The sequence below is a fragment of the Cetorhinus maximus genome, unplaced genomic scaffold (genome assembly GCF_964194155.1).
Source record: "Cetorhinus maximus unplaced genomic scaffold, sCetMax3.hap1.1 HAP1_SCAFFOLD_969, whole genome shotgun sequence".
Lineage (NCBI taxonomy): Eukaryota > Metazoa > Chordata > Chondrichthyes > Lamniformes > Cetorhinidae > Cetorhinus > Cetorhinus maximus.
Window position 1 is genome coordinate 71564 of NW_027596911.1, and position 10240 is coordinate 81803.

Here is a 10240-nt window from a genome sequence, read left to right on the forward strand (position 1 = left end):
TTCTGATAATGGCGCAGTTTTCATTTTCTTTTGCATTATTCGGTTCACCCTGACCCCATCGAGTAAAACTGGGAAATGGGGAAATAAAAAATACCGATAAAAATCCGACACATTCCTGCACAGAATCAGCAAGATTCCTACAGCCTGGTACAATCCCAAACTAATCCCACTGCCCCGGTCTCCCTCCATAGCACTGTACAAATCGCCAACTAATCCCACTGTCCCGGCTCACTCCCTATAGCCCTGTACAAAACCCAAACTAATCCCACTGTCCCACTCCCTCCCCATAGCCCTGTACAAATCCCAAACCAATCCCACTGCCCCACACACTCCCCATTGCCCTATATCAATCCCAAACCAATCCCACTGTCCCGCTCTCTCCCCATATCCCTGTATCAATCCCAAACTAATCCCACTGTCCTACTCCCTCCCCATAGCCCTGTACAAATCCCAAACCAATCCCACTGCCCCACACTCTCCCCATTGCCCTATATCAATCCCAAACCAATCCCACTGTCCCGCTCTCTCCCCATATCCCTGTATCAATCCCAAACTAATCCCCCTGTCCTGCTCTCTCTCTCCATGCAAAGCCTGGACCCACCTCACTTGGGTCCCATCCACCCATGTCCAATTTCCTTCACTCTCTCGATCTGTTAGTCCGATCCAGGAAACCCCAGGATTGTTCTCGATAGATTTCTTTATGAAATCCTGCAGCAGATACAATGATGGAATGTGATCAGTTAGTATGACTGCCTTAACTCACACAAACACGCACACACAACTGATACCCAAAATGCCCCAAAACCTTCCTCAGGAAATTCTCCCTCATTCCCTCTGATTAAATATCGGGAAGACTGAAGCTGTTGTTTTCCGTCTCTGTTCCAAACTCCATTCCCGAGTTACCGACTCCATCCTGGGAACTCTCTGAGTCTGAACCAGACTGTTCACAACCCTGGGGTTGTGTTTAACCTGGAGACGGGATTCCCACCTCATATCCACATCGTCACCAAGACGGCCTCTTTCCAACTCCGTAACATCGACCAAAACCACCCCGGTCTCAGCTCATCGACTGCTGAAACCCTCGTCCATGTAGTGTAGAGAGAGCTTTACTCTGTACCTAACCCTGTGCTGTACCTGTCCTGGGAGTGTTTGATGGGGACAGTGTAGAGGGAGCTTTACTCAGTATCTAACCCCATGCTGTACCTGTCCTGGGAGTGTTTGATGGGGACGGTGTAGAGGGAGCTTTACTCTGTATCTAACCCCGTGCTGTACCTGTCCTGGGAGTGTTTGATGTGGACAGTGTAGAGGGAGCTTTACTCTGTATCTAACCCCGTGCTATACCTGTCCCCTGAGTGTTTGATGGGGACAGTGTAGAGGGAGCTTTACTCTGTATCTAACCCCGTGCTGTACCTGTCCTGGGAGTGTTTGATGTGGACGGTGTAGAGGGAGCTTTACTCTGTATCTAACCCCGTGCTGTACCTGTCCTGGGAGTGTTTGATGGGGACGGTGTAGAGGGAGCTTTACTCTGTATCTAACCCAGTGCTATACCTGTCCTGTGAGTGTTTGATGGGGACGGTGTAGAGGTAGCTTTACTCTGTATCTAACCCCGTGCTATACCTGTCCTGTGAGTGTTTGATGGGGACGGTGTAGAGGTAGCTTTACTCTGTATCTAACCCCGTGCTGTACCTGCCCTGAGAGTGTTTTATGTGGACAGTTTAGAGGGAGCTTTACTCTGCATCTAACCCCTTGCTGTACCTGTCCTGGGAGTGTTTGATGGGGACAGTGTAGAGGGAGCTTTACTCTGTATCTAACCCCGTGCTGTACCTGTCCTGGGAGTGTTTACTGGGGACGGTGTAGAGGGAGCTTTACTCTGTATCTAACCCCGTGCTGTACCTGTCCTGGGAGTGTTTATTGGGGACGGTGTAGAGGGAGCTTTACTCTGTATCTATCCCCGTGCTGTCCCTATCCTGGGTGTGTTTGATGGGGACAGTGTTGAGGGAGCTTTTCTCTGCATCTAACCCCGTGCTGTACCTGTCCTGCGAGTGTTTGATGGGGACAGTATAGAGGGAGCTTTACTCTGTATCTAACCCCGTGCCGTATGTTTGATGGGGACGGTGCAGAGGGATATTCTCTCTCTATCTCATTCTGACCGATGCATCTGTCATTCTCACCTGTTCCTGTTTTGTATTTATGATGATGAGGTGTGAATTTAGGGATTCACAATGTCGTTTTGCCGAGTCCCAGTTTACTTTATGCGTTGAGAATTTATAGCAATGATGATTATGAACTTTCCAACCGCTCGGACAGGGAGACTCTGCAAAATTATAAAGACTTAATTCAGAGAAGTACATCGAAACATAAGGAACAGGAGGGGGCCATTCAGCCCCTCTCGAGCCTGTGACATAGGAACAGGAGGAGGCCATTCAGCCCCTCTCGAGCCTGTTACACAGGATCAGGAGGAGGCCATTCAGCGCCTCTCGAGCCTGTTACACAGGAACAGGAGGAGGCCATTCAGTCCCTCTTGAGCATTTTACACCATTCTATTGGATCTCCTCTTTACCTTAACTCCCTCGGTTCCGTGACAACAACAATCTCTCAATCTCAGTTTTGACGTTTCCCTTTGACCTCCGGCCCCCACAGTTTATTTTGCGGGTGGGGGGGTGGGGTGGTGGAGAGTTCCTGATTTCTGCTCCCCTTTCTGTGAAGAGGTGTTTCCTGATGTCCCCCATGAACATCCTGGCTCGAATTTTAACCTCCTTCCCCGTTGTTCTCGACTCCCCCTCCCCGGCTCCCCCACAACCCACCGGATCAGAGGAAATAGTTTCTCCCCATCGACCCAATCGAATCTATTTATTGCTTTCAACGCCTCGGGTCCAGTCGCCGTGGTTTTGTTTGTCGGCGTCAGGCTTCGAGACTGGATTGCCTGCCTGCACCTTATCCAATCCCTTCAATCTGTCGGACAGACCCCCCTCCAATCGATTCATCCCCTCGCCTGTCCCAAACTCCGGGAGGCAGAGGCCGGGATAGTGCGGCCTTCACCCGCTTGGAGATTGAGGCCTTGTCTGAAGGATGGGGAGGATGGGGGTGGGGAGTCAGGGGGTGGGGGTGGGGAGTCAGGGGGTGGGGGTGGGGATACAGGGGGTGGGGGTGGGGGTGGGGAGACAGGGGGTGGGGGTGGGGAGACAGGGGGTGGGGGCGGGGAGACAGGGGGTGGGGGCGGGGAAACAGGAGGTGGGGGTGATCCCAATGGGGCAGAACGTGGGATGATGCGGGAGGGGGCAGGAGTACTGCCGGCAGCTCCCACTCACCTGAACAGCTTCGGAGCATTGGGCAGAGCGATCGCGCAGTCTCGGACAATTTCTGGAACATTCCATCCAGCTCTGTCAGGTTCCGCAGGGCAATGGCCAAGGTCTGGTTCAGGAAGTCAGCACCACCACACTCCTTGTTCATCTGTAGAACTGAGAGCGGGAGCCGGAGTGAGAGATAGTGTGGGATATATCAGAGTGTTACAGTGAGGGATGTGTGATATATCAAAGTGTTACAGTGAGGAGTGTGGGATTTTTCAGAGTGTTACAGTGAGGGGTGTGGGATATATCAGGGTGTTACAGTGAGGGGTGTGGGATATATCAGAGTGTTACAGTGAGGGGTGCGGGATATATCAGAGTGCCACAGTGAGGGGTGTGGGATATATCAGAGAGTTACAGTGAGGGGTGTGGGATATATCAGAGTGTTACAGTGAGGGGTGTGGGCTATATCAGGGTGTTACAGTGAGGGGTGTGGGGTATATCAGAGTGTTACAGTGAGGGGTGTGGGATATATCAAAGTGTTACAGTGAGTGGTTTGGGATGTATCAGGGTGTTACTGTGAGGGGTGTGGGATATATCAGAGTGTTACAGTGAGGGGTGTGGGATATATCAGTGTTACAGTGAGGAGTGTGGGATGTATCAGAGTGTTACAGTGAGTGGTTTGGGATGTATCAGGGTGTTACTGTGAGGGGTGTGGGATGTATCAGGGTGTTACTGTGAGTGATGTGGGATATATCAGAGTGTTACAGTGAGGGGTGTGGGATATATCAGAGTGTTACAGTGAGGGGTGTGGGATATATCAGGATGTTACAGTGAGGAGTGTGGGATATATCAGAGTGTTACAGTGAGGGGTGTGTGAAATATCAGAGTGTTACAATGAGGGGTGTGGGATATATCAGGGTGTTACAGTGAGGGGTGTGGGTTATATCAGAGTGTTACAGTGAGGGGTGTGGGATGTATCAGAGTGTTACAGTGAGGGGTGTGGGTTATATCAGAGTGTTACAGTGAGGGGTGTGTGATATATCAGAGTGTTACAGTGAGGGGTGTGGGATATACCAGAGTATTATAGTGAGGGGTGTGGGATATATCAGGGTGTTACAGTGAGATGTTCCTCCCCGTACCGTGAACTGTGAGACCTGTAATAATAGCGAAGTTGCAGATTAAGACAATGAGTCCGACCACGATGGGCCATCTGGATTTTTTTGATCTTTTTCCTCCAGCTGTTTCCTGTCCAGTTTTACCTGGAATAGAGAAGTAAAGATTGACCCATGTTGAGAAGCCTGTGTTACTGCACGGAACAGACAATGGTGACGTATCTACCACCCTTATTGAGAGAAACAACAACCACGTTACTCGTTTATATCCCTCGTTTCATATCCCAGCGCACGGTACAGGAGGCTTATCAAAGAGAATCAAACACCGAGTCACACAGGGAGATATTAGGGACAGGAAACCAAAAGCTCAGACACAGAGATCAGCACAAGGAGCGTCTTAAAGGAGGAGAGAGAGAGAGACAGACAGAGGGAGAGACAGAGAGAGAGAGAGTAAGAAACAGACAGTGGGAGAGGCAGGGAGACAGATACAGCAAGACAGAGAGTGAGACAGAGAGAGAGAGAGGAAGGGAGAGTGAAACAGAGAGAGAGTGAGCAAGACACAGAGAGAGAAGCAGAGAGGAAATTTCAGAGTTTAGGGCCCCAGGCAGCTGAAGTCCCGGTCACCAATGGCGGAGCTATGGGAATTGGGGAACGCTCGAGAGGCCGGAATTGGAGGAACACAGAGATCTCAGAGGGCTGCAGGAAGTTACAGAGATAGTGAGGGGTGTAGGGGCTGTAGGAATTTACAGAGATAGTGAGGGGTGTAGGGGCTGTAGGAATTTACAGAGATAGTGAGGGTTGTAGGGGCTGGAGGAGGTTACAGAGATAGGGAGGGGTGTAGGGGCTGGAGGAATTTACAGAGATAGGGATGGTTGTAGGGGCTGTAGGAATTTACAGAGATAGTGAGGGTTGTAGGGGCTGGAGGAGGTTACAGAGATATGGAGGGGTGTAGGGGCTGGAGGAGGTTACAGAGATAGGGAGGGGTGTAGGGGCTGGAGGAGGTTACAGAGATAGGGAGGAGTGTAGGAGCTGGAGGAGGTTACAGAGATAAGGAGGGTTGTAGGGGCTGGAGGAGGTTACAGAGATAGGGAGGGTTGTAGGGGCTGGAGGAGGTTACAGAGATAGGCAGGGTTGTAGGTGCTGGAGGAGGTTACAGAGATAGGGAGGGGTGTAGGGGCTGGAGGAGGTTAAGAGATGGGGAGGGTTGTAGGTGCTGGAGGAGGTTACAGAGATAGGGAGGGGTGTAGGGGCTGGAGGAGGTTACAGAGATAGAGAGGGTTGTAGGGGCTGGAGGAGGTTACAGAGATAGGGAGGGGTGTAGGGGCTGGAGGAGGTTAAGAGATGGGGAGGGTTGTAGGTGCTGGAGGAGGTTACAGAGATAGGGAGGGGTGTCGAGGCTGGTGGAGTTTACAGAGAAAGGGAGGGGTGTAGTTGTTGGAGGAGGTTACAGGGATAGGGAGGTGAATCCCCTCACCCTTCACCACATCCCTCCCCTCGACTGTCCTGAACCATTGTGACCTCTGACCCCACACTCCCAGTGTGACTCCTTTGCCTGGGGTCACCTCCGGGCCTTTTTTCTACTGCGGATTCTGTGGAGTGAAGTTGACTTGGGCGTAACTTGATTCCTGTTCACCTACGAGAGTCGGAGAGAGACGGAGTGAGAAAGGATGAAGAACATGAGGACACTTTGGTCAGTACGTGTGCCGTAGGTGGGAAGCAGAGGACAACGACAGAGCAACAATATGCAAACCGACATGACACTCAGCTCTGGAGCACGCCAAGACCTAACTAGAACGTAGCCAGGTGCATCTCAAATGCTTGCTTTACCAGCTGCAGGCAGTTGACATGTAAATGCGACTTAGCAAAGACTTAACTCACCAATAGAACAAGTGGAACACAAAACGAGCAGGCATGGAAACCGAGGAACAGCAGGCACATAGATACAGTGTGATCATCACGTGGCTGAGGTCTTAACAGAAACACAGCTAAGATACAACGGATGTGCGATGGACATGTAAGCAAAGTGTAATTGAGATGTAACACACACGCAACTAAGAAGCAAGTGACACACTACAGCAGTACAACAGGGACAGGGCTCATGCTTAACTGTGACGTTACTACAATGCAACAGAAACGTAACTGAGATGTAAATGACAGGGAAGATACGGGTCGCACAGTTGTGACAGTCGGAGGGTATTCGATTTCCAAACAGAGATTAGCAGACCCATAACTAAGGTCTAACAGATACGTAACTAAGGTGTAACAAGCAGAGAGGAAATGGATCAGGTACGATTTTGACTCAGGCGTAACAAGATGAAACTGGAAGAATCAAGGTCTACCTAATGCATCATGTAAAACACAATTGAGAAACGACTAAAGTGCAGCAGGTTTGACACAAATAAGTATCTTACGACTGACATACGATATCCGTAACTAACCTGTTGTATGGACCTTAAATGTCCCGGAGGCAGGAAGAAGATTCAGCTCCGCGTACAAGATCTCCGGAACCTCTGGAAAACGGCAACAGAAACTATACAATGGATGAGAGTTAGATACAGAGTAAAGCTCCCTCTACACTGTCCACATCAAACACTCCCAGGACAGGTACAGCACGGGGTTAGATACAGAGTAAAGCTCCCTCTACACTGTCCACATCAAACACTCCCAGGGCAGGTACAGCACGGCGTTAGATACAGAGTAAAGCTCCTTCTACACTGTGCCCATCAAACACTCCCAGGACAGGTACAGCATGGGGTTAGATACAGAGTAAAGCTCCCTCTTCACCGTCCACATCAAATAGTCCCAGGACAGGTACAGCACGGGGTTAGATACAGAGTAAAGCTCCCTCTACACTGTCACCATCAAACACTCCCAGGACAGGTACAGCACGGGGTTAGATACAGAGTAAAGCTCCCTCTTCACCGTCCACATCAAACAGTCCCAGGACAGGTACAGCACGGGGTTAGATACAGAGTAAAGCTCCCTCTACACAGTCCCCAATCAAACACCCCCAGGACAGGTACAGCACGGGGTTAGATACAGAGTAAAGCTCCCTCTACACCGTCCCCATCAAACACTCCCAGGACAGGTACAGCACGGGGTTAGATACCGCATAAAGTTCCCCCTCTCAATCTCACTATGTTCCCCCTCTCACTCTCTCCCTCTCACCCTCTCTCTTTCTCTCACTCTCAATCTGAATCTCTGTCACCATCTCTCTCTGTCTCACTCACTTTCAACCTCTCCATTTCTCTGCCACTCTCTTTCTGAATCTCTGCCTCTCTCTCTCTCCCTCTCTCTCTCTCCCGCTATTGAACAGTTTAACCTACGTTCACTGGGGGCTGTTGTGTTGTTTTTGATGTGTCTCGTATTCGTGTAGTCGCCGTCCTGCTCCATAGTTTGTGTCTGAGGGGTTTCTCTCCTCCGTTCGTGCCCTGTCTGCTTCTCTCTCTCTCTCTCTCAGATGCGTCTCAGTCTTTCCTCAGACTCGATGTCAGGGCGAAAACTTCCACAAAACTGTTTCTGCTTCTTGGTTCCATTTCACAATGACACTTCCCCTGAGATCAGAATGAGAGGTTGGTTGTACTGACTCCAGGGGCAGCAGTCCCTCTATCTCAACCTCTCTCAGCATCTTTCTCTCTGTCTCCCCATCTCTCAATCTCTCTCACCATCTATCTCTCTGTCCCTCTCTCTCAATTTCCCTCACCCTCTCTCTCTCTGTCCCTCTCTCCCTCACCATCTATCTCTCTGTCCCTCTCTGTCAATCTCCCTCACCATCTCTCTCTCTCTCTCTCAATCTCTCTCACTGTCTCTCTCTCTATCTCTCGCACTCTCAATCTCTCACTGTCTTTCTCTCTGTCTCTCTCAGTCACAATCACTCTCACCATCTCTCTCTGTTTCTCTCACTGTCAATCTCTCTCACCATATCCCACTCTGTCTCTCTCGGTATCAGTCTCTCTCACTATCTCTCTCTCAGTCTCTCTCTCTCAATCTCTCTCACCGCCTACCTCTCTGCCTTTCACACTCTCAATATCTCTCTCCATTTCTCTATCTCTCTCTTTCTCAATCTCACTCCCCATCTCTCTCTCCCTGTCTCTCTCTCTCTCTGTTTGACTGTCTGCATCTCTTTTTCATTCCTTTTCTCTCTCTCTTTGTCTCAGATGCTCTCTCATTTTCAGTTTATTTCTGTCTTTCTGACACTCACTCTCTCTCTCTCTCTTGACCTCTTTTTCTGTCCCTCCATCTGTCCCCCAACCCCTCAGGCTCTCTCTCAACCTCTCGCTCTCTCTCTGTCTCTCCCTCTCCCCCTCTCTCTCTCTCTCTTTCCCTCTATTGAACAGTTTAACCTCCGTTCACTGGGGGCTGTTGTGTTGTTTTTGATGTGTCTCATATTCATGTATTCGGTGTCCTGCTCCATGGTTTGTGTCTGAGGGGTTTCTCTCCTCCGTTCCTGTGCTGTCCGCTTCTCTCTCTCTCACTCAGATGTGTCTCAGTCTTTCCTCAGACTCGATGTCAGGGCGAAAACTTCCTCAAAACTGTTTCTGCCTCTTTGTTCCATTTCACAATGACACTTCCCCTGAGATCAGAATGAGAGGCTAGTTGTACTGACTCCAGGGGCATCAGTCCCTCTCTCTCAATCTCTCTCACCATCTCTCTCTGTCTCCCTCTCTCTCAATCTCTCCCACCATCTCTCTCTCTGTCCCCCTCTCACACCATCCCTCTCACCATCTCTCACTCTCAATCTCTCTCACTATCTCTCTCTCAGCCTCAATCTCTCATCATCTCTCTCTCTCTCCCTCTCAATCTCTCTCATCGTCTCTCTCTGTGCCTCTCTGTCTCAAGCTCTCTCAACCACCTCTCGCTCTGTCTCCCTCTCTCACAATCTCTCTTGCCATCTCTCTCTGTCCCTCTCTCTCAATCTCTCACCATCTTTCTCTCTGTCTCCCTCTCTCTCAATCAACCTCACCATCTCTCTCTCTGTTTCTCTCACTCTCAATCTCTCTCACCATCTCTATATCTGTGCCCCTCTCACTCAATCTCCCTCACCATCTCTCTCTCTGTTTCTCTCACTCTCAATCTCTCTCACCATCTCTCTCTCTTTCTCCCTCTCTCTCAATCTCTCACCATCTCTCTCTCTCTGTCTCCTCCTCTCTGAATCTCCCTCACCATCTCTCTCTCTGTTTCTCTCACTCTCTCTCACCATATCCCTCTCTGTCTCTCTCGGTCTCAATATCTCTCACCATCTCTTTCTCTCTCGGCCTCAATATCTGTCACTATCTCCCTCTCTCTGTCTCTCTCAGCCAGAGTCTCTCTCACCATCTCTGTCTCTCTCACTCTCACCATCTCTCTCTCTCTCAGCCTCAATATCTGTCACTCTCTCCCTCTCTCTGTCTCTCTCAGCCAATCTCTCTCACCATCTCTCTTTCTGTGTCTCTCACTCTCAATCTCTCTCACCATCTCTCTCTCTGTCTCCCCCACTCTCAATCACCCTCACCATCTCTCTCCATGTCTCTCTCTTTCTCACTCTCTCTCACTATCTCTCTCTCCCTGTCTCTCTCTTTCTGACCGCCTTCTTTCTTTCCATTCCTTTTCTCTCTCTCCTTTTCTCTTGGTTTCTCTATAATTTTCATAATTTGCAACCCTACCCCATTTTCTCTCTCTCTCTCTCTCCCTCTATTGAACAGTTTACTACGTTCACTGGGGGCTGTTGTGTTGTTTTTGATGTGTCTCATATTCGTGTAGTCACCATCCTGCTCCATAGTTTGTGTCTGAGGGGTTTCTCTCCTCCGTTCCTGTCCTGTCTGCTTCTCTCTCTCTCTCTCAGATGTGTCTCAGTCTTTCCTC

At 50.0% G+C, this 10240-nt stretch overlaps 1 long non-coding RNA gene across 1 annotated transcript; it reads right to left on the reverse strand.

Annotated features, from left to right (window-relative positions):
* Nucleotides 1–668: 668 nt before the first annotated feature.
* Nucleotides 669–3328, reverse strand: LOC144675358 (uncharacterized). The gene is made up of 3 exons (XR_013574942.1): nt 3309–3328; nt 2172–2314; nt 669–696 (listed from the first exon to the last, which is right to left on the reverse strand). It is a non-coding gene; the product is annotated as an uncharacterized LOC144675358 (long non-coding RNA).
* Between the last annotated feature and the right edge of the window lie 6912 nt (nt 3329–10240).